The sequence below is a fragment of the Elephas maximus genome, chromosome 3, assembly GCF_024166365.1.
Source record: "Elephas maximus indicus isolate mEleMax1 chromosome 3, mEleMax1 primary haplotype, whole genome shotgun sequence".
NCBI lineage: Eukaryota > Metazoa > Chordata > Mammalia > Proboscidea > Elephantidae > Elephas > Elephas maximus.
Window position 1 is genome coordinate 156165839 of NC_064821.1, and position 24056 is coordinate 156189894.

Genomic DNA, 24056 nt, shown 5'->3' on the forward strand with positions numbered 1-24056 from the left:
TGCTAATCCAAAGAAAGGCAGTTAAATCCAGCAGTGGTCCTTGGAAAGCCTATGTGGCAGTTCTACTCTGTTGAATAGGGTCTCTATAAGTCAGAATTCACTTGATGGCAATGAGGATGGCAATGGGTTTTTCTTCTTCTTCTTTTTTTTTTTTTTAATTCTCTTGGTAAGTGGCTAGAGAAGATTCTGTAACAATGGAAGGGAGGATAAAAACTACCCGCCCAACGTGGGGCTCGAACCCACGACCCTGAAATTAAGAGTCTCATGCTCTACCGACTGAGCTAGTCGGGCACCACAGCCACTTGCTTTCTACATAATTGTTATTATCTTTAGTGAGCTAGAGTCATAATTACTCAGTGTGAAAGTAATTCCTGAGTTTACAAATTCATGGACGCAGTCTCTACCTTTTACCACTGAAACACTCGAGGCTCAAAGACAGAGCTTGCGCAGGTTCATCGGACTCACCTGACGTGGGACTCAAGAGTCCTGAAACCTGGATATTTACGAAAATTCCTTCTGGACCTGGTCATTCTGAGAACCCGGTTTCGAGGACTCTGGCTCCGGAACAGCTCGAGGGGAGGGGGATGAGCGCCGCAAACAACTGCGGGGAGCAGGAGGAAAAGCGGACACTCTTTTGCTCTTGGAACCTTCGAGCTGCAGCCCGAGCTCCGTCTTCACGGTCCAAATCCTTTTCTCTCCTAAACCATGATGCGGGTGGGGGCAGAGGGGAGTGGGCGACGCGTTATTGGAAAGTAGGTCCTATATATTTGGGAGCACAATTTTTAAATATATAAACTGGGAGTATCGATTTGTAAACTCAGATCGGATTCAGGGCCTCATGCATCCTTGCTCACGGGATCCTTGGCTCCTCTCCAAAGGGTTCCAATCTCTAGCTTCTGAAAGGTTGGAGCTCCGGGGTCATCCTCTAGAAGGGTCTTCTCCGCTGCTCCTGTGAAGGTGAAGGAGACTGTCCTTGCAGCCTTGGTTACTGCTCCCATGGATTTTCATTTTGCCCTGAAGTGTCTCTCCGTATGGATGGTGGAAAATACTATTTGCCAATTCTTTGGCTGCACTCCTGAGAGGCTGCCTCCAGCAAAAGTAGCATTACAACTTTTAAAAGACAGGGCTGCAGAAAGAAGTTTCAACTACATGTCGCGACTGGCATTTGAACCGAAGTTGCTGAGGCCACAATGCAGAGTCCTAACCAGTGTGCCATCAAGGCCACTCGTTTAGGACAACTGTACTTAAGTTCCCCAGGAAAATGGATGCACACGTCCACAAAAGACTCATCTGAAAATATTCATAGCAGCCTTAGTCACGACCAAAAACTACAAGTAACCCAACTGCCCATCAATACTGCTGTATTCGCACTTTGGAATAACCTGCATTAATATTGTAGAAATTAACCAGTGACGCAGGCAGGCAACAATGTGTATGAATATATTTCAAAAACATGACAATGCTTGACTAAAAAAACAAAACAAAGCGAAACCAGGTATTACAAGATATACATTCATTAACGTGAACTCCAAGAGTAGGCAACACTAATCTCTGGTGATAGAAATCACTATAGTGAATAACTAAGCGTGGGCAGGCGGCGATTGATTGGAAAAGGGTTCTACAGACCTTGCTGGGATGATGGAAATTCCCTGTAACTTGATCTGCGTGATGGTTACATTTTTCCATTTTAATAAGTCACCCAGTTAAGGTTTTTACATTTCACACTGTTTGAGTTATATTTGAAGAATTAACTGTTGGGATAAACATGGGGGATGGAGGATGGGGATAAGACTGTGTAGAGCATGGCAAAGAGCTTGGATTACATTTTAAACTCACTAAAAATTCATTCTCCCTTAGTCTAAAAAGGTCGCTATGAGTCAGAATTGACTCGACAGCAATGAGTTTAATGGGTTTAGTCTAAAAAAGTCATACTGATAGTTGAAATATCTCAGTCAGAAAAACGGTTATGACCACAACTCAGACTAAGTGAGAGGCTGCATTTTACTTTCTCCTCACTTGTGGGGAACAGCTATAGTTTCCGAATGACCAGAGCCCAGGTTTGTGCACTATCACGTTGCTTTCGCTTCTCTTGACTCGCAGCTGAGTCCTGCCGCTGTATGGCCTCATAGAAGCGTGCAGCCTGCGCAAGAACTAAAGGCAAACCTCAAGAGGAGTGAGTTCCTGTCAAGACAGACTGCTGACACTGCCGAGATTACTGTGGGTAAACGAAGAGTACCAACCACTCACTGATCACCGCATGCCATAAACTTGTTAACAGATGATGCGTTTCCTTGAATGTTTTTGAAGTAAGAACCTTCACAGTATTTCCTTGCTTTAAATAGCCACAGATAATTTGCTTTTCTCTCTTTCAAGTCTTCTCTCAGTTCCGTCCCTCGCCTGCCTCCCCATCCCGCTTCCTCAGAAAGACCATTCTCTCCTTGCCAGGATGCCTCCTGAGTCTCTGCACAGGGCCTCCTGGAGCTCTTGTCCTCACCCACGTCTTCCTGTTTTCCTTCGCTCCCCTTCACGGTTCCCCTTTCCCCCTTATTTTCCCATTTCCCTCACCACTGACCACAACCAAGTTGAGCCGGGGGTGTCTAGTGGCGCGGGCGGGCGAAGGAGGAGCAGGAGATGCTATGCGAAGAGACGTCCCCAAGCCCACTGGGGCTCAGCATGTTGTGGGCCCCGCCCCGGTTAGGCGGAGGTCGCACTAGGGGTCTCCGGGTGTTGCTAGCTTCTGAGGCGGAAGAGGACCAAGGAGGGTGAAGGCCGTTCCGCGGCCCTTCTAGTTTGGGACTCACCCAAAACACGGGTTTCAAATGTGCAGACCAACGCGATTTGTCGCCCTAACCCTTCCGGTTTTTCCGAGGCTGTGGAGCCTGCGCAATTGTGCGGCAGACATCGTGGTTAGTTAGAAATCCCTGTTCATCGACACCAGAAACACTGGCTACTGAAGGCTCCGTGGCGCAACCTGTTAGCGCATTCGAATGTTAACCGAAAGGTTGGTAGTTCGCAGGCCACCCCGGGAAGCGGAGACCTCCCTTACCCTCCTGTCATCTCAGATCCTCCCAGAAGAGTCATTCAGAACAAATTAGGAATGCGCCTGGGAATCCGGAAATGCTTGAAAGAATAAAATCATCATCATTAAACGAGCTTTTCCTGTTGTTTGTACTGTTATTTATTGAACACTTCCGTCATTCTTGTACACATATCTTTGGCGACTTGTGCAAGTATTTCTATAGGGTACAGTCTGGAAGAGCAATTGCAGAAAAGGCAGTATGTTGGGGCAATCGTAGGGCTCACCTTGTTTGTTTCCTGGTTTTCAAGGATTGGTCACCCTTGTTGCCTGATTTTCAGTGTTTTGAAAACCGGTGTTTCATAAAATTCCTGTTTTTTTTTTTTTTGTTGTTGTTCAGGAGCCCCGTTGCCGCAGTGGTTAAGCACGCTCACCTGCTAACCGAAAGTCCGAAGTTTGAACCCGCCAGGCGTTGTGCGGGAGAAAGATGTGGAAATCAGCTTCCGTAAAGATCACAGCATTGAAAACTCTCTGGGACAGTTGTATAAAAGGTTTGCTAGTAGTCGGAATCTACTCCAAGGCAAAGGGTTTGGTTTTGGTTAGTCCATGTTTGCAAAAAGTGGAAGGCATATGTTTAAATGTTTTTCATTTGAGCTCAATGGTTGTATAAATGTATTTGTATTTCAATTTATTTTTCCAACTCAATGAGTCCTTTTCTTCGTGCATATGCCAGCACAACAATTTTTTTATACATCTGTGGTGCAATGAGTTCCTTTATGTGGTCTTTTGCCTTGGATCTTCGGAAAAAACAGCTTGAGAGGTTTTTTCCTAGCCTTGATGAGTTGTTACTTTTTCCCTAGTTCTTTGAAAAAACTACTTGAGGGACCTCCAAGGTTGCTTTCTACCCCAGAGTGCTGTTACTCTTGCCCAGGAAAGAAGCCAGTGCCTACAGGGAGAAAGACCTGGTGATCTGCTCCTGTAAAGATTAGAGCCTAGGAAACCTCATGGGGCAGTTCTACTCTGTCAAGTGAGATCACTGTGAGTCAAAATCCACTCGATGGCACCTCACGACATGTTTGGTTAAAAATTGTAGATAGATATAGAAGTCTCCGTGCTGCAAGTGCTAATATAACAATTGATGCAGGCAGGGATCATCAACAAACCTTAAAACTTCTAACAATACACAAGTGCACACATACAGTGTATTTACATACTCTCTAAGTATCATCCCACAAACTATCTAAAAATTACAAAGTGAAAAAATGTATCTTTACAGTGGAGAGGACAGACACACCAGGCGCTCTGTGGGAGAAAGATGTGGCAGAGGGAGAAAGCTAAGGATAAGTAACAGTGATGAACACTCTGACCCCTCTTTCCTTCCCGACGGGATGCTGTTCAAAGCACACGGCATTACATATGCAGTGTTCTTGCCCAAAGTGTTTAGCTTGAACAGAATGTAGGGCAAGACAGTGGTTCTGTCCTCTTCAAAAATTTGATATCATCAAAAAACACACCAACAAAAGAGTACAAAGGGGGTAGGGAGACAGTTCAATGTAATTAGGAATAAAGAGATATGACAATCAAGTGCCATTTAGGAGCCTTGATTGAAGGTTGGAGAATCAACAGCACCACAACTCTCAATCTGCTCTCACTCTGGCTCTCTGGCTCTAGCTCTCTCATTTTCACTCTCATGATATATTTATATCTGTCTGTCTGTAAAACAATGGAGGAAATTTTTACCTGGACATTATGTTAGGTTTTATTGAACTAATGTTGATATTCTTAAGTTTAATAATTGAATTATATTATGGTGATATATAATACTGTCCCTTAATCTCAGGATAGTGAGAAGTATCTAGAAGTTTTTTTTTTTTTTGTCTGAATTTACTAAAGAAATATGTATGTTTGTGTGGGTGTATGTCAATACAGAAAGAGGCAAATGAATATCAATTGCTGAACTTAGTAGAGCAATGTGAGGTGATCATCGTATTACTCTTCCAATTTTTTTTTAGGTTTAAAAAAATTTTCCAGTAGTTGCTGGGGGTAGGGACAGGATGATTGTAAAATATGGTCGGCTGTGGAGAGCTGTCAGCATCCTGGATTAAAATTGACTCCTATGGGTCTCCTTGCTGGAGGATGTGACAGTCCCCACTACCATTCACTGCTACAGTTTAACAAAGATCACTAATCTGCTGTACAAACTCTTCTGAAGGGATCCCTTCCTGCCACACAGGATTTGGGAGACGTGTCTCCTTTGTCCTTCTTCCTTGAATTAGCCTACTCTAGTCTGGTAAGTTTGAGGCTACTTTGTGTGTTTCAAAGTTTCTGAATAAGATGTCCTGCTTTTTTACTGGATTTCAAAAGACAAGTCAATGTTTATGAGAAATTTGTTTCCTGGGGAAAAATAAGCAAACAACAACAAGAGGATAGTAAAATTATTTGAAACCTCCCAGTATCATCTGGGAGACCTCAGCAGAGACCTCTAGGATGGAACTTCTGCTAGAACTGTACAGGAAGGTTTTTCTTTATCATGTGTGAACGGCAAGCTCTCAGGATTCCTCTTTGGCAGAGAGTCTATCGCTGTTTTCTTTGAGAACCCAATCTTGGACACATGTGAGTCTGCTGCCCTGATTACAGGCACCTCACCACAAGGATAGATGGTGTTGGCTGAGTTAGCTCTGTTCTCAGGTGTGAGACGCAGTATTGTTTTTCTAAGTAATACCAGGTGCTTAGTAACATTTTAACTTTGGAAGGAAGTGATGTACCTACACTGGGTTGCTATTGCTCTGAGATATAAATGTAGTGGATGTATTAATGATGGAATTTTCTTATATTAGCTTGGAAAAGAAAACTTTATAATTTTGATATCTACAAAGAAAATTTTAGGCAACAGAACATGTATAAAATAGTTCATTTTCAGAGATTTAAAAACCCTCATCTTTCAAGGGAAATGGACGTGTGCCGAAGAGCTGATGAATAGTCTGCAGTGATATTATTATTCCCAAGTCCTCGAGATTTTCTTCCAGCTGTCGCTAACTCCTGTCATCTACGGGATGGGGCTGAGGAGGGAAAAGGATCTGGTTCTCTCATGATTATCTGTGGAACGAGTCATCAGTGCCCTTCAGGAAGTTATCACATTAGGAGGCTGAGGGGTTGCAGTTTCTGCCATGAAACCAGCTGTCTGGAGTAAAAATCCTAAGTGGTAGTGACATCCGATTCTCATCTTGCTTTCAGATTTGGACTTTCACTTGTATTAGTTTTGGTCAGCAATTTGAGAATTAAGCTGAAGTTTGTGACTATGCTTTGTTGAAATTAGACAAGCTCTTTTCCTAGTTCCAGCATTAGTTGTTACCTGAAACAGAAAGGAAAAAATCCAAATGAGAATCTTCTACCAGGTGCTGCTGATAGCTAAGTGAGGCTAAAGTGAGGACTAAGTGGTGATGGAGGCCAGGTGCAAACTGAGTGCAGTTAAGTGGATGAGCCACAGTCTGGAAGGAGTTAGTGATGATAGCAGGGGAGAGGAAGTGTGGTCTGAAATATACTTAGGTCCTACCCCCGGTGCTGGTGATAGCCCTGCTCAAAGATACTGCTTGTTGATTGGTGAGATCCCTCCTCATCTGCCAGTTTACTCTCTATTGTATTTTCCTGGAGGAAAATGAAGCCCTCTCACACTTCCTGGGAAGAGATGTGCATAGCCTCAAACATGCACTTGCAGAAACAGCTGGTTATAGGGAAGAATGTTTCCAGGAAAATCTGCCTCCCAAATTCATGCCCTATTCTTTGTTAATACGAGGGTGGTGCCAAGGGAAGATCCCTGGAATATGTAATCCAGCAGGGACTATCCAAGTACAGTTCGACCTTTTGCAGATGAGGAGACACTGGTGGCAAGAGGGTGAAGATCAGGTAAACCTGCATGTCCTGCAAATGACAAACTGGAACCAGAACCCAGGTCTTTGACCTTTTCCAGTGTATCTCAGAGTTTAGGGAAAGGGAGAGTAAAAGCTTCAGTCTGGTTAAAGCCAATGAGCACCAGAGGCTACTGGGTCATCTTGGTAAGGAAAGGAAAAAGGCTTTACAGAAGGGGCTTGCAAGCGTTCTTCTAAAGAGATCAGGGAAAAAAGGAATCATCGGAGAGAGAAAAATGGGAATTAGCAGATAAAGAACAAGGCTTTAACCTTGGACCAATCCATTTTCACCCCGTGGAGGCCAATATTCTTTAAAGTTACTTCCACATTCAGGTTGTATCTTAGGGGAATTTCTAGGAATATTTTCAATAGATTAGCAAAATTTTGAAGTGAAAAGTGAAAAACTACTAATTTCTTGTTTTTACGTGGTCTCTGTAACCTGATACATTTCAAATGAGTTCTTAGGGGAAAAGAATTGTTTTTAAGCTGTGGTGATAATATACACAACTAAACATATGCCAGTTTCCTAATTTCTACATATATATCATTGGCATTGATTACATTTTTCCACTTGTGCAACCATTCTCACTATTCTTTTCCAAATTATTCCACCACCACTAACATAAACTCAATGTCTCCTAAGCAAAAAACTCCCCATTTCCCCCTACCTTCCACCCTTGGTAACTAATAATTTTTGGTTTCTACATATTTCCTTCCCCGACTTATCTGTCAGTCTGTCAGTGGAACAAGGGATATCATTGCTGATATCAGAGGATCTTGGCTGAAAGCAGAAAGATATTTACCTGTGTTTTATTGACTACGCAAAGGCATTTGACTGTGTGGATCATAGAAAATTATGGATAATATTGCGAAGAATGGGAGTTCCAGAACACGTAATTGTGGTCATGCAGACTCTGTGCATAGATCCAGAGGCAGTCATGCGAACAGAACAAGGGGATACTGTGTGGTTTAAAATCAAGAACGGTGTGTGTCAGGGTTGTATCCTTTCACCACACACATTCAACCGGTATGCTGAGTAAATAAACCGAGAAGCTGGACTATATGAAAAAGAATACAGCATCAGGATTGGAGGAAGGCTCATTAACAACCTGTCATATGCAGATGACAGAACCTTGCTTGCTGAAATTGAAGAGGACTTGAAGCACTTACTGATGAAGATCAAAGATACAGCCTTCAGTAGAGATTACATCTGAACATAAAGAAAACAAAAATTCTCACAACTGGACCAATAAGCAACATCATGATAAACAGAGAAAAGATTGAAGTTGTCAAGAATGTCATTTTATTTGGATCGACAATCAATGTCCATGAAAGAAGCAGTCAGGCAATCAAAGGACTTATTCTACTGAGCAAATCTGCTGCAAAAGACCTCTTTAAAGCATTAAAAAGCAAAGAAGTCATTTTGAGGACTAAAGTGTACCTGACCAAGCCATGGTATTTTCAGTTGCCTCACATGCATGCAAAAGCTGAGCAATGAATAAGGAAGAGTGAAGAATTTGATGCCTTTGAATTATGGTGTTGGCGAAGAATACTGAATATTCCATGGACTGCCAAATTTGTCTTAGAATATATACTGCCAGAATGCTTCTTAGGAGTGAGGATGACAAGACTTCGTCTCACGTACTTTGGACATGTTATCAGGAGGGACCAGTCCCTGGAGAAATACATCACGTTTTGTAAAGCAGAGGGCCAGTGAAAAACAGGAAGACCCTTGATGAGATGGACTGACACAGTGGCCACAACAATGGGCTAGAATATAGCAATGATTATGAGGATAGCGCAGGAGCAGGTGGTGTTTCGTTATGTTGTACATAGGGTCACTATGATTGGTAGTGACTCGACAGCACCGACCAACAACACATATCTCGTTATTTCATTTAAGTGAGATCATATGGTAGCTGTCCTTTTGAGACTGACTTATTTCACTCGTCATAATGTTTTCAAGGTTCATCCATGTTGTGGCATGCATCATGACTTCATTTCTCTTTATGGCTGAGTAATATTCCATGTTGTGTATCCATTCACACTGACAGACATTTCAGTTGTTGCAACATTTTGGCTGTCGTGAAGTGCTGTAAGAACATTGGTGTGCCTCGTTCTTTACCTGCTAATTCCCATTTTTCTCTCTCCGATGATTCCTTTTTTCCCTGATCTCTTTAGAAGAACGCTTGCAAGCCCCTTCTGTAAAGCCTTTTTCCTTTCCTTACCAAGATGGCCCAATAGCCTCTGGTGCTCATTGGCTTTAACCAGACTGAAGCTTTTACTCTCCCTTTCCCTAAACTCTGAGATGCACTGGAAAAGGTCAAAGACCTGGGTTCTGGTCCCAGTTTGTCATTTGCAGGTCATGCAGGTTTACCTGATCTTCACACTCTTGCCACCACTGTCTCCTCATCTACAAAAGGTCGAACTATACTTGGATAGTCCCTGCTGGATTACACATTCTAGTTTGCATTCCTGCTTTCACTTCTTCTGGGTATATACCTAGAATTGGGACTGATGGGTCATATGGTAGTTCTATGATTTTTTTTTTTTTTTTTTGAGAAACCACTGAACAGTTTTTGTTTTTTTAAGTACTTTACGCCATTGTGTTTTGTTGTTAGGTGTCGTTGAGTGGATTTCAGCTTATACTGACTCCATGTGCCAGAGTACAAAAACCAAAAGCACCCAAATCGACTGCCGTCGAGTCGATTCTGACTCATAGCAACCCTATAGGACAGAGTAGAACTGCCCGATAGAGTTTGGAAGGAGCGCCTGGCTGATTCGAACTGCTGACCTCTTGGTTAGCGGCCGTAGCCCTTAACCACTATATCACCAGGGTACTGCTGCCCCAAGAAGTTTTCTTGGCTATAATCTTTTCGGAAGCAAATGGTGAGGTCTTTCTCCCATGGAGCCACTGGGTAAGTTTGGAACCGCTAACCTTCAAGTTATAAACTGAGTGTTTAACCATTTCCACCTACATGGCTCCTTTTATGCCACTATAGAGAATGGGAAATGTAAATATGTAATACGTTCCCTAAGGGTTTAGCCTAAACCTAGCCTAAGCCTAACCTAGCCATACAGGTCCATGTAGGGCTGGGAAATATTTACATATGCATCAGGAGGGTGTGACTTGTGTGGTACCAGGGATGAGTGGTTTCCACTTGGGAAGTCTCAGGTCAGATCTGGGTCACCATGCCATTGTCTTTGGAGTGACTCTTTATGGCCTGGAAGATCTACTCCCAGAAGTAGCTCACTTTGTTGTAGACACCTGGCTTCTGGGCCAACGTGCAGGTAGTGCCCCATCTGACAATGCCACACAACTGCCATCGTGGGGTCCGAGAGATGCTGTCCTCATATACAAAGGGGTTGCTGCTGTCACCCTAGCAGGCATCAGTGCTACCTTCTAGGTAGCCAGCACAGAATATCTTGGGCTTCATCTGATTCCCATAGAAGTCTGGGCTGCTGCAGACATTATTGCTGATTATGAGGACTCAAGCACCCTGAAGTACCCCAGCCTGATGGCCTGGGGTCATGCAGGCAAGGCTGGCCAGAGATGGGAGCATGCACAACCCCTTTCCCTCCTGGTGCCCACCACAGGTCCTTCAGGGTCCCTCCACCCCAGGGCCCAGGAGTCATTTGAGCAGCCCCAGGTCAGAGTCTCCCTTTTGGTGGCTTCATAGCAGAGAGCAGCGACTCCCCATAGTAATGCGTGTTACCCCAGCCAGTCATGGTGCACAGCTTGCCATCCACCAGGGCCTGGCCAGCAGCGGGAGGCACACGGGCTAGATGTACTCCGTAAGGGGCAGGGGGCTGGAAATGTGGACAACGGCAGTGTCATTGCTGTTCTCCTCACTGTTGGAATTACAGAAGGGAAGACAGCCCCTATGGTAGACCTCTGTCTGTATTCCCAGCTGCAGGCCATAGGGCGAGGCCTGGGCCACTGCACCAGCAAACACCCACCGTCTGAACAGAACCTGGCTCTGCTCAGGGAAGCAGTGGGCAGCCGTCAACACCCCGTCTCTGGACAGTAGGGACCCCCCACAGAGGTGTGCCCCATCGTAGGGAAGACTGACCTGCCATGGCCACTTTCCCAGGCTGGTGTCCTGGCATCCCACAATGCGATCTACAGGCAGTTTTCTGCAGCCACAGTCTTGACAGATGGTAGCCAAGAAATAACCCCTGGGACAGTCACACACAGAGATGACCTCTAGCAAACTCCAGCAATGGGAAAGCCTTCCCTCGTCAACGCAGAAGCTCAGTGTGCCATCTGCCCGTCTAGCTCCGAGTGGGCCAGTGCCCTCAGGAAGCCCATTTCCTCACAGCTGAGCCTGGCCACCCTGGCATTGGAGCACGAGGAGCACAGTAGCCACCATGTCCCTCCTGTACCATCAAACAACATGAGTGGAGAGTTCCCTGGGCTGAGCTGCACCAGATACAGCTGCTCCTGATTCCTCTTGAGTAGAACAGTCACAATGACCCAAGATGCTGCCCGGATGCCTGTCAGGAGCAGCAGGGTCCCAGCAGTTAGAGCGGCCACCTTGGATCCTCGGTTTTCACCTGTTCTAGGAGTACTTTCCCCATCCTGAGGATGAGGCAATATCCCCAAACTTCGAAGTGGCTTGAGGCCAAGGGAGCAGTTGCTGGCAAGGTCACCAAGGGCTGATTTTTGGTTAACTGCTTGGGTTCTGGTGAGCCTTTCCATATCAAATGTTCTGTTATCAATACACAGCAAATTTGGCACAATTCCCAGAGCCTTCAAAATATTAAGTTTGCACACAGGACAGGTACAGTTTTCACTAAACCAGGGATCTATGCAGGATTTGTGGAAAACATGCTTGCAGGGGAGAATTAGGACAATATCATTCTCCTTATAGCTCTCTATGCAGATTGCGCAGTGATCAAAGTCAGGGTATGTTTCCTTATCACCTTTTTTACTGTCCTGGTTGTCAATTTGCTGATGGCTTTCTGGGCTGCATTTCCTAGACGACGCTGGTTCCTGTCACTTGCATTTGTGTACCTGATCTTCTGAATGAAGTAGAGTGTGAGCCATGCTGAAGAGATAATCATTAAAACAGTAAAGGATATTGACATGAAGACTAGAGAGCTACAGCTGAAGTTCTTTGTTCGCATACGAGCTCCAGCAGCTGTTGTCATTTGTACAGAGATTTTTTTCCAGATAACTCAAAATATCCATACCCCTCAATTCTGTAATCATGACAGCAATAATATCTCCAGTGCCTGGATGAATCATGGTGACTGGCTCCTCTTTGGCTTTATTATTATAGATGACTACAGCAACTGCATCGTGGAAAGCAGGCCATGGTATTTTCTCTTTAAATGTACAATTTCCCCTCTGCAGCAAGGCAATACACTGATATTAGGAGGAACAAAGAACCCCATTTGAGGATCACAGCCCAGATGATCAGGAACTCCATGTTTGGGCAGTGAGGCCACCACCTGGCCTCCGACCTCGGCCTTGGGTGAGTCCAGCCCGTAGCGCCCATGGTCTATGCAGAATGTAAGCGGGGTTGCTACGGCCTGGGTCCTGCACGGTCAAGTTCTTGATCGCGGTGTAGTACTCCCGACGTTGCTGGCCTGAGTGGGCCCCAGGCTGCAAGTCAATGGCTCCATAGCGGTGAAGGGGTCGGGGGGCGGTCCGCCCGCACCGCTGCCCCCACCTTCTGCCAGCTCTTCCACCTCCCCCCAACCCCAGCTCAGACTGAGGACAGCAAGGAATGGAGGAAAGGGAGGACAAAGGAAGGAGATGAGCATACAATGTGGGATATTTTCTGAGATGTCTTACCATAAAGTAAATTAAAATGCAGGCCTTTCCTTTTAATTCAGGCCAAGCTGTCCACAATGGTGGGAGGGTACAATGTATTTGCAGAGGCCACATGCCAAGCAAGCCACTGCAGAGCCAACCAATCACCTACTGCATGGTTGTGTTTGTCTGCTTGACCTTGACCATCCTTGATACCAGCAATTACCCTGTTTACTGCTAAATGGCATCTGGGTATGCGATAGTAGAAGTGCTTGCCTATTGTCATTTGAACATTAAGAGGAGTCATGGAAGGAAAAGAAACAATTGATAAACTTGAGCCTAAGAGAGGAAGAGAAGAGATGCTGCAATATTCTCCTTTTTAATTTTTTTTGATATTGGTGGTTTTTTGGACACAGCGTTGGATGAGTAGGTGGGCAAAAAAAAAAAAAAAGTAAATATTGTGATAGCAGTACTGAGGGTGGTACTAAGCATACCTGGGACCTGTTAATAGTGACAGATTCCTTTGACCTGGATGGGTTTCAGAAGATCAAAACATAGAATGACTTTTTCTGGTCTCTCTGAAGCAGCTAGATGAGTGTCACTAGATATTTCAGGATTGTGGAAGGTCTGGAAATAGAAGATAAACTGTAATCATTTATGATGTCAGAATACTGGGTCAGAACTCCGTAGAACTGGAAAAAAAAAGTATATCAGTATGTATATTCTTTTATATTAGGAAAATAAACTGTGTGTGTGATGTGGGTTCATCTAGGTCTGTGAGCAGAAGCACAATTTGGTAGCCTTTCGGGCCTTAGGTGTGATTCCTAAATCATACTTGTCTGTTTTTTCCCACAAGCCAATCGGGTGGGAAACCTGGAAGAAGGCATGGTATTGAAGCAGGCAGCCATGAAAGTGTTATTAAGGGTATCTCATAATGGCTGTTTTTCAGAAAAGTCTACTCTGGCTACATTTTTGTTACAACCTTTCCAGCACTTCACCCAGACTGGTTGATTCCCCAGGTTTCTTCTCTTCTCCTAGCAGGAGGCCAAAGAGCAGATGCACTAACTCTGAATTTACCTGAAATACGTCCTACCTCAGGTGGCAGTAGCAAGCCATCGCCATATTTTTAAGGTTATGCACAATATTTTTAGAGCCGTGTGCAAAAACTTATTTATAAAATTATGAGGACTGCGCACACATCACAAGACTGAAGATCCTCCCCTCTCTGTTCATGCACATGTATATTACTCCCTATAAAAAGAGTGAATCTACCCTGGTTAAGCTGAGCAGGCAGCCTTAGGTCCTGAGACCCTGCCTGGCTCCCAGTTTGCAAACTGTGAATAAACCTTTCTGTTCTTCCAACCCTGCCTCTGGTTGACTTCAGTTCACCAGTCTGCTTGTCAAGAACCTATTAGTTGACCACTTCATTTTGGTACCCCAAGTGAGACACAGTGGACACTACAGCTCCGGGTAAGTTAGGTCCTGAAACCTCCTCTGAAGGACTTTCTGGGCGGCATCAACCCTGACCAGACAACCCGCAAGTCCCTCGCTAGAGCACAGAAACATTCTGACAGCGCAGTGAAATATGTACCTATTTTAAGTTTTATTTTGGAATAGCTACTAGGTGATGGATTGTGTCCTCCGTAACGGGTATAGGCCTTGTGGTGATCTCGCTGTGTCCTGGGGCTGAGTCCCCACCTGCATGAGAGCACAGCCCTTGATCCCCGCATCCGGAGGACACCTGGGGAAACTGTCACTGTCCAGGGGCCGAGTCCCCACCTGCATGAGGGCACAGGTCTCCATCTGGTCTTTTGTCTGGATCCCTGCATGTTTTTTCTGTTTGTTTTGGTCGGGATCTGGTTAAGAAATATTGTCTTTTTGCCTTGGGCCCCGTTGTTTGTCTCGTGTTTTAGTTAGGAAGATTCAACTGGCTCAAACCCAGGACCCTCCCTGTGCAGGACAATTTTTATCTCTCTTCTAAGGTGTGTACTGAAGAGTCTTTTTAACTTTAGATACTGAGTCTTGCAGTCTTAGTTGGAACAAAACACACTTCTTACAAATATTGGTTCTGGAAGGTGTGGCACTTGAATTGCACTGCCAGAGATTATTTATCAGGGTAACCAAGTTCCGTGCCTCCGTATAGCCAGGGCTTTTCCAATAGATCCTTCTTCTGGCCAGCTAATTAGAAGGAGTGAAGATCTATAAACAAGATAGGTGCCGGTTAGTCCACCCTTAAACTATCTCCCTTAGAGTCCCTCTTGACTCACTGAGTATGACTTTGAATTGTGGTGTTCCTGAAGAATATTGAATACACCCTGGACTGCCAAAAGAACGAACAAATCTGTCTTGGAAGAAGTACAACAAGAATGCTCCTTAGGAGTAAGGTGTATATAAGCTTATATGTGACAGACTGACTTGACTTGTAAACGTTCACTTAAAGCTCAATAAAAATTATTTAAAAAAAAAAAAAGAATGCTCCTTAGGAGCAAGAATGGCAAGGCATGTTATCAGGAGGGGTCAATCCCTGAAGAAAGACATCATGCTTGCTAAAATAGAGGGTCAGCAGAAAAGAGGAAAACCCTCAATGAGGTAGATTGACACAGTGGCAGCAACAATGGGCTAAAGCATAACAACGATTGTGAGGACGGTGCAGGACCAGGCAGTGTTGAGTTCTGTTGTGCATAGGGTCTCTATGAGTTGGAACTGACTCAGCAGCACCTAACAACAACAACAACAAATACATTTAAAATACATTTTGGAAGACGATTATTTATACTCTATCTTAAATCTTTTGTAACACCAAGGAAATATTCGAGAAACATCATTCATGGTTATTACATTTCTAAGTTCAATTTTTTTTTATATCTTAAGCTTTCCTAAATTTGGATGTATCTGTGTAATGGTGTGCACAAGAATGGAAAGGGGATATTAGCAAAAGGATTGGTGAAGAGATAGCTAAAAGGGGAAGAAGGCAAGATCATATCTGGAGGCAGAGTTCTTCATTGCAGGTCTTTGGGGAAAAAGGAAGAACATAGCTCATAAAGCACATGATGAAGGTGACCAATCTCTAAGTTATGACATAGAAAGAAAAGAAATGATGCTGTTAAACCCTTCTCCTTGTGTACTAGTGAGAGTGAGATTATAAACTATGTCTATTTAGTGAGTCAGATTTGTCAGTCACTTTATTCTTGTAGGTGTAAGCAAAACAAGCTTACTATAATACAGTTAACATCTCCCTTCTAGTACCACAGACAGCCATTGCTGATGGAGTCCCGTAGTAGCAATACTTGTCTTTAAAGAGCTCTAAGTACTTCATGGACACTTTGTCTGTTCTTTAGATCTCTTATCCTCTCAGATAAACTCACACTGCACCGGTACTGTGCTTAGCACACATGGGAGTTCAACCAGAGTTGACTAATAGACTCAGTGTGTCAGGCTGCTGTTGCTCTGCCTGATGCTAGATTCATAGCCAATAAGAAATGCTTGTTGGTATTCTGTTGGAATCCTGCTAAACATCTCTTCTTAGCCACTCTGCATTTGTTCATACCATCTGCCAAGGTCTGTGCTATACCACACAGTTGGAAAGGCTGAAGTCAGCTCCTCATCTTTCAAGAGCAGTTACCATGTGATATGCCTTCCCATTCTCATCTCCTCCCTTCCTGCTCTCACTGCCTTCTCTCGAAGGCAATGAGAATGTCTATTTCACAGGAGGCAATCTGGAGGCCCATAGACCATTTGCTGCATCTCCTGGTCATTCAATAACTGTCAAAAGAAAAATTAGGGGTTCCTCTGTCCTCCTCATGTATCGTGACTGTTGGATCACTTTGCTTTTTTATGGACAACTGAGATCAGTAAAGGGAACAAAGTGTTTCCTTTAAAGAGGCTGAGGAAGCATGCAATTCTGAATGAACAAAGGGCTTAGGTTCAGAAGATTAAATAATTGGATTGTGGCTCCAGCACTTACCAACTGGTTGGCCTTGTGCTTTAGTTTCCTAATCCTCCAATTGGGAACAATAAATCCCAACTCCTGGCCGGGGTTGGGGGGGGCGGGGTGTTGCAAGAGCAAGGAATAGTAGAAGTGCCTTGTAGATTGCAAAGATTGATAAATTATTATTTGGAGGTTTCACTTTGTGGATGCATGTTCATAAGTGTTGAGAAAATTTAGGATTTTCCAATTTTATGGTAATGTAGGGTGGCTGAAAAGTTGAACACATTTTAGATTTGACTTTGGAGCAGGGAAGGAAAACGGAAAAAATTTCTTTCACTCTATGTCTTCTAGGTGATTGCATTTGGGAATACCATAAAACAAGCTGAGATTATAGAAAAATACTAGTTTAACTAGCAGCTCTTTTTGATCTTGCTGCATTTTTTCTGGTGAAACCTAGAAAATTCATAGATTTGAATTTAAAATATTCTCTCTAAATTCATATCTTTTGTAGAGTACATGTTAAACTGTAGAATGGAAAAAATATCCTCCAAAACATGAAATAAGGCTTGGTTTCTTAGATACCTACTATTCTACTTAGTTAGTTTATTTTGAAAAGTCCATAGGGAGTAAATCTTGAGGCATGAAAACTTCCATTAGCTTCTCGTCAATGATTTCCTGCTATGAGTTTCCAAGAAAGTCTGGCAATTCTCCAGATAGTCTTGCTTAAGTATACTGGAGCATTGTCTCTTCAGTCTTCTCTTCTGTAGTTGAATGAGGTAATAGTCGACAGGGCAGGGGAGAACTTTCTTTCATCCATCCATACATAAGAAGAAGGTAGTGAGAGAAAGAGAGACAGAGGGAAAAAAAGAGAAACATAGCCTCGGATATGAAAATAAAAGAGAGAAGGAGCACACCACTTAATTGCTTCTCCATGTTAGAAGGATGAAACCACCTGTAAATCTCTTCCCAAGCAAATGGAAGCTACTTTCTACACTTGCTTAAGAGTAGATTTGGACTTATCTGTCAGGCTAGACTGTAGGCTCCACGGAGCTAGAAACTGCCCATTTTGACCATTGTATTAATAGCACCTGGTTGGGGCTCTGACTTATGATAGGTGAATAATAATATTTGTAAAATGTATGAATAAATAAGTGATCACATTTCCCCCTCTTAATATTACTTTCAATTTAAGAAGCTAATGGGTTTTTGGATTTAGATACAACCATACTTCTCTGATTGTTAGGGTAGACCACAACCTATAAATTTTACAATTGTTGAAACTTCTAGAATGCTTTAGCAAGAATATTCCTTAGAAAGGCAGTCGAAACAATAGCAATTGTATTGAAATCAATTCTTTTGGAAAAAAAAATTTTTTAACTAACTTAAAAATAGATGCCACATAATTTCATCCTAGAGTGTGGAAGACTGAAAAGACATAGGCCTAACTATACAAAGAGTATTCACCAAGAATACTCTTTGTAAATACCCTTGGCTGGTAGGGTTGGTTGGGTAAATCCGTTTGAAGCAGGACCTTGAGGAGCATGTTGCGATAATTGCATTTATTCTGAAGCATCTGCTGATTCTTAAGCAGCCAAGCAGAATGATAAAATCACAGTCTAAGTTTCAGGAAGTCGCCATTGGGTGAGTATGAGGGTTCCAGGTGATTATGACTAGAGATGTGGAGAGTGTGAACATTGGATAGAGACATCAACCATGGAATGAGATGCCATAGATTTAGACTAAGCTGCTGGCAAAAGGATCCTGAAGAAAAGCAGAAATCTAACATTCATGAAAAATGAAGAAAACAACAAGTTTGGGCGACTACTTAGATATGGGGGATGAAGGAGAGGGAGACATTACAATGCCTCTGAAGTACTGAATTTGTGCAATATGAAGAACAGTGGTGCTGCTGATAGATTCAGGAAACCTTCTAAGAAGGAACCTCACTTTTTATATGCAGAAGGATGGAGAGATGAAGGAATAGCCCGCTCCGCCACTCAAGGTATATGGCACGTGTGTATTTGTGCATCTGTGTCAATGTATGTGTCTAATTTATGACATGAGCTCTCTGGCAGTGAAGACTATCATCAATATAAAATGCTAGTAGGAATAAAGTAAGCCACAGATTAATAATTTTCAATACAACAAATATTTATTGTTGAAGTCTCGAATGAATTCTTGTGCTAAGAATAGTAGGAAATATGAAGATAAATGGTCCTTGCCAGCTAAAAGATTACAATCTAGTGAGGGGGTCATATACTTAAATAATTTTAGTCTAAAGAAGACTGAGACGTTACAATAAAGACAATAAACATAATCATAAATGTAAAAGTTGTAGGGTGAAGGGGTTAATTCCAACTATTAACGTTTGGAAAAAATTCTACTTGGAGCAAGTAGGGCTTGATCTGATACTTGGAAAATGGTTGGATATCAATAGACAACAATGAGGAGGTTACTGCAAAGGGAAGGCACAGCATGAGCAAAGATTCAGAGGTGAGAGAATACAGCAGGGAACATTGCGGAAGAAGAGCAGAACATTATGACTAAGGTGTAAACTAAGTAGGCGTGCACAGGAAGGACAAGACTGAGAATTAGGCACCTGTCCAAAGGGTCAGCAGTTGGAATCTGCCAGGCGCTCTTTGGAAACTCTATGGAGCAGTTCTACTCTGTCCTGGAGGGTCGCTATGAGTTGGAATCGACTCGACGTCCCTGGGTTTGGTTTTTTTGGTCCTGAGATCATGCATTCTCTATGGGGGTGATAAATGTCTCTTACTTTTTCAGATATAAAATACAGATATGAGTATAATCAATAATCAGATATATAGTTTTTCTGTGATATTGTTATCACTTAGGTGGCGAATGGGAAAAAAATGTCGAAGAAGTATCTCTAAATGGCACAATAAGGAAAAAGTTTGGGAAACACTGCTATAGATGGATTTTGACAAAATGGTGAATTTTATGGAGCCCCCTGAAGAAAGTAATTTCCCTTTCCTCAGTTCTTGTTCAGGTCTGTTTCGTGGAGATAAGGTTCTGGGTTGCAGTGAATGTAGGTAATTTGGATAAAAATACAAACTCAAATTGGTTAACATAATTATGGAAACTGTGTGTGAGGCAAAGTATGCAAAAGTTAGTTCTTCCCTGACTCATGGAGCGAATGACTTCCAAAGTAATGTTGGCCTTCCCTTTGATTTGGGCAGCTTCGTATTATAAGGCACATGGATTGCAGAATGCTCTGAGAAATGGTTACAGTCATTAAATAATGAACTCTCACAATCTCACCAATTCCATTGAGTGACATCATCATTATCTAACCCCAGAGACAAGACATGAACCTGCTGCTTTTATATTGCAGAGCAGGTGGAGATAGAGCTAGGAATCAAGGTTATGGTTTTTATTCTAAGAGACGCCCTAAAATTTGATTTTTATCAATTTATTAGCAAATATTTATAAAAACATAAAAGGTATTGTAATCATTAAGGATGTGTGTCAACTTGGCTGGGCCATGATTCCCAGTGGTTTGGCAGTTATGATGTAGGTTGGCAGTCATATAATGATGTAATCAGTTCCATGATGAGGTCTGATATAATCTGATCACCTCTATAATGGGATCTGCTGTGAGTAGCCAATCAGTTGAAAGGGAGTTTCCTTGAGGGTGTGGCCTACATCCAACATTTGTAGACTTTCTGGCAAGGCTTGTGGGCTTCTGCTCGCTCTGGATCCTGCAGCTGGCTTCTGTTCATCTGGCCCCAGTTCTTGGGACTTGAGCTAGCAGCTTGCCTGCTCATCTTGGGATTCATCACCCTCCACAGTCTGTTAGCTAGCGGCCTGCCAGTTTACCTGCAGATCTTGGGATTTGTCAGTCTTCAGAGCCTGTGAGTCAGAGGCTTGTTGTCTGACCTGCTGATCTTGGGTTTGACAGCCCCTGCAGTTATGTGAGTTAGGAGAAGCCTCCAGACTGACCCACGGACTTGGGACTTTCCAACCTCTACAGCAGCGGGAGCCATTTCCTTGATATAAATCTCTCTCTCTCTCTAAGTATATATCCATAGATGCTTCACTGGTTTTGCTTCTCTAGAGAACCCAGCCTAAGACAGGTATAATTACTACAAGTGCCAGGTCCCATGGGGAAAAGATATAGATGATACATTCACTGGTCTAATAGAGAACTGGAAAACAAGATAGAAACTCATAAAGATTTGCTTTAGAATGGATTCATGTAGTGATCTGCTAACCTAACGTGGTCAAAAAAAAACTTGGCCTTTTCAAAATATGTCCCATTTGGGACAGTAATACTATGTCCAGTCTCAGATTTAAACAAAACAGAACTAATCAGGAGTCACACAGAAGTAATCAGGAAACATGTGAAGACAATTTATATTGATCTTGGAAAAGTAGAATTGCACCCTAGCTCAGTAGGTTCAAAAAAAAAAAAAAAAAGAATAATTGTAGCAAGTAGGAATGTGTCGTAGATTGTACTATGTTCATCAATATCCACTTCCCTACCCTGCTGAGAATAGTCTTGGCCATGTGACTTGCTTTGACCAATGAAGGTGAATGGAAGTGATGCATGTCAATACCCAGGCAGAAGCTTTAAGAACTGGTTCACGTTTTATCACATTCTCTGTTTCTCTACTCTGATGCTCACAACGTTCCAGATGGAGGCTGCCCTGTCAGCTTGATCCCAGAGTAAAAAGAGGGGCAGAGCTGCAGGCGACTTGCCATGACATGAAGCATAAGTGAGAAACAAACCTTTGTTCTTGTAAATTAATGCAATTTTGTTACTACAGCATAACCTTGCCTAATCTGACTGCTGCTGAAAGCTACTTTAGAAACACATCAATGATTAAATGCAATGCTGATGAGTGTGATTAATGAGAACTCTGGAAAATCCCTCCTTCTAGAGAAAGCCAGCTGAAGGGAACGCAATAGGAGAGACAGTGATCGTAATCTAATTGTTCTTCCATAGATAAAAAAAAAGTGCACACTCACTGCTGGAGTTGTATTTTTTTTTTAATTTGTGCATTTATCTTTTTCAGTTATTGGAGAGTGGGATAAATCTAATGATTTCAAAGAGGGGGAGTAACTGATGAGAAATGGTTTCAGATTTGCAATGTGATTCATGTAAATTCACCTCTACTCAAAAAAAGTGGGTTGTTTCAAGGAAGAAAAAGCCTAACACGACTTGCCTGTGACCTCAGGGTAGTTTTGTTTTTGTGATTCTTCCATAGTTTCATCCAGTCCTATGAATTATTATTACCATTCCTGCACATGCATTATATTACATCTTTGTCTTTTACCTTTGTTCTTTGAACATGACTGTTATCAGTATACTAGCACCTCTGTAACATTACTGATGGTGTAAGGGGAAGAATCCACTTAAGTCAAATGATGATGCTTAATCACTAATGGAAACCCTGGTGGCGTAGTGGTTAAGAGCTACAGTTGCTAACCAAAAGGTTGGCAGTTTGTGTCCACCAGGTGCTCCTTGGAAACTGTATGGGGCAGTTCTACTCAGTCCTATGAGTCGGAATCAACTCGGTGGCAACGGGTTTAGTTTTTTGGTTTTAATAGCTAATGTTTGCAAAGTGCTCACTGTGCACCACAGACTCTTCTAAGATTTTCCCATGAATTATCTCGTTTAAATCCACATAATAACTCTGTGAGGCAGGTACTATTATTATCTCCAGTTATTAATCTAGGAAACTGGGACAGAACGGTCAAAAGACTTTCCCAAAGCCGAACAGCCAATAAATGGCAGAGCCTGGATTTAAAAACTAGCAAGTTAGTATTAGGAGCCATGAAGCCATTTTCCAGCCCTTTTTCCGCTACTACTGAGTGGTGTAAATTTCAACAATTCCATTTCACATCTCTGGACTCAGGTCCCTCATGTTTCAAATAAGAATGGTTGACTAAGGAAGTTTTCTGCTGTAAAAACTCTGTAATTCTATCGACCATTGAATGAGTACATCTGAATCATCTAATATATTATGAAAAGGAGCTGTGGTATAATAGAAAGGTCATAAGTTTTGGTGTGATTGAAACTGTGACCTCTGACAAGTCACCTAACCTCTCTGAGCCTGTTTTCTTATGTATAAATGGGCTATAATCCCTATCTCAGAGATATGTTGTCATTTTTAAGGAGATAATATTGAGGTTCTTTGCTAATCTAAAGAACACTAAAAATGTAAGAAATTATCTTTGCATAAAAGACACCATACATCCATTCTTTCATTGAGTGATTCATTCATCCATTAAGTATTTATTTAATGCCATTCACAAAGGTGAAAAATATGGTTCCTTCCCCTTAAGGAGTTTGCAATTAAAGCGGGAGACAGACAAAGTAACAATCACCACAAAACTTGATGAATATACCTGGAGGCAGGCTCTGAATATAATTAGTTTATATGAACGACTTAAGGTGCCTGAAGAAATCAGGGAGGCTTCACATAGGGGGCAGCATTTAAAATGAGACCCAAAGATGTAAATCATATAAGTATAGGCTGATGTGGGTAGGGGTAGGTGGGGGATATTTCAGGAGAGTGACAGATTATACCAAGACATGGAACTGTGAGAGTATAGCACATTTGAGTACTTGCAGGTAGATCATTCAAACTAGCTTGCAAACCTCAAGGTGGTGAGGGTAGGAGAGGGACATACAGGGAGGCGAAGGAAGATCATCAAGGGTCTTGTGCACCATGTTAAGGAGCTTAGATTTTGTCCCATGTTTTTGTTAGGTCCTATCGAGTTGGCTGCAACTCATGGAGATCTTATGTATAACAGACTGAAAAGCTGCATGGTCCTGTGCCATCATGATGTTTGGAGGTTTGGAGGCTAGAAGTCCGAATTCAGGGCACCAGCTCTAGGGGAAGGCTTTCTCTCTCCGTCAGCTCTGGGGAAGGGTCTGTGCCTCCTTTCAACATTGTTTTGTCTATTGCGTCAGTTCATCTCATTGAGGGTTTCTCTTGTTTTCGCTGACCCTCTACCAGATATGATGTCCTTTTCTAGCAATTAATCTTTCATAATGATGTGCCCAAAGTAGGAGAGCCAAAGCCTCACTATTCTTGCTTCTAAGGAGCATTCTGCTTATATTTCTTCTAAGACTTATTTGTTTGTTCTTCTCCCACAGGAGATAGAATCTAGGGAAGATTTGAAGGAGTGGATGTGATTAAATTCACACATCCAAAATATCAATCTAGCAGGGCTGTGGAGGATGGAGATGGGAAGGAAATTCATGGCAGCAAGGCAGCCTCTGCTGTTCACTATGTGAGGCCTCAGACAGTGACTTGGCCATGAAGGATCCTGAAACTGCAGTTAAGAGAAAGCCCAAGTCTGCTCTGAGACCAGGGAGGGAAGAAAGAGGGACTGTGGGGGAAGAGCCTATCAATTCTGCTGGCCAGGCTCACTCAGAGACTACAATATTGTGTTGTTATTGGGAATTCACCCCTC

The 24056-nt window shown here is 42.8% G+C and overlaps 1 non-coding gene and 1 pseudogene across 1 annotated transcript; both read right to left on the bottom strand.

Annotated features, from left to right (window-relative positions):
* Nucleotides 1–218: 218 nt before the first annotated feature.
* On the bottom strand, nucleotides 219–291 carry TRNAK-CUU (transfer RNA lysine (anticodon CUU)). Its single transcript has one exon. It is a non-coding gene; the product is annotated as a tRNA-Lys (tRNA).
* A 9806-nt stretch (nucleotides 292–10097) lies between these two features.
* LOC126071379 (uncharacterized) overlaps nucleotides 10098–24056 on the bottom strand; it is a 28468-nt pseudogene continuing 14509 nt past the window's right edge.